This window comes from Morus notabilis, unplaced genomic scaffold (assembly GCF_000414095.1).
Source record: "Morus notabilis unplaced genomic scaffold, ASM41409v2 Scaffold1204, whole genome shotgun sequence".
Lineage (NCBI taxonomy): Eukaryota > Viridiplantae > Streptophyta > Magnoliopsida > Rosales > Moraceae > Morus > Morus notabilis.
Window position 1 is genome coordinate 16,314 of NW_010361516.1, and position 940 is coordinate 17,253.

The following is a 940-nucleotide window of genomic DNA, read 5'->3' on the forward strand; positions in this document are numbered from 1 at the left end:
TTGTTGAAAATGGCAGAAATGTTAGCCAACTCACAAGGACCGGAACTTTCAGACTCAGAATTTTGGATGAGGTTTGCAAGATCTTCAGAGTTGCTTTGTAGTAGAACCTCCTCCTCGACAAGTGTGTTGATCAAGAATGTTTGGTGACACTCATCATCATCTTGTGGTTATTTTACAATGTTGAAAACATTTACCTCGAGAGTCATATTCCCAAAAGAGATCTTCATTAGACCATTTCTACAATTAATTAGAGCATTTGCTGTCGCGAGGAATGGTCTTCCAAGGATGATTGGGATTTTTGACTCCACATCAACCACTGACTGAGTGTCCAAAACAACAAAATCCACAGGATAGTAGAACTTATCAACTTGTAATAACACATCTTCCACTATTCCTCGTGGTCTCTTAATAGATCGATCGGCCAGTTGCAGCACCACAGATGTGGGCTTAATATCGCCAAGACCTAATTGCGAGTAGATTGAATAAGGCATGAGGTTAACACTCGATCCTAGGTCTAACAATGCTTGGCCAAATTCGCGTGTCCCAATGGTGCAGGAAATGGTGGGACAGCCAGGATCTTTGTACTTCAGCGGTGTCTTCTGCTCAATCACCGCACTCACTTGTTCTATCAAGAATGCAGTCTTCTTGACATGGTGCTTTATCTTTATAGTGCACAGATCCTTTATAACCTTGGCGTAAGCCGGCACTTGCTTGATCACATGTAGTGTAAAGGAAGATTGATCTTCAATTGTGTCAAGTGCTCCAGGATCTCACTTTGATTTTCTGGCACTTTCCCAGCAGGTCGGAGAGCCTGGGGGAAGGGCACCTTTACCAGAATTTTTGTTGGCTCCTTTTTCTCCTGAGCCGATTCTTCATTACTCAAAATGGTAATACTTGTTGATGGCGTGTCTGAATTCTTACCACTTCGAGTAGTGATGAC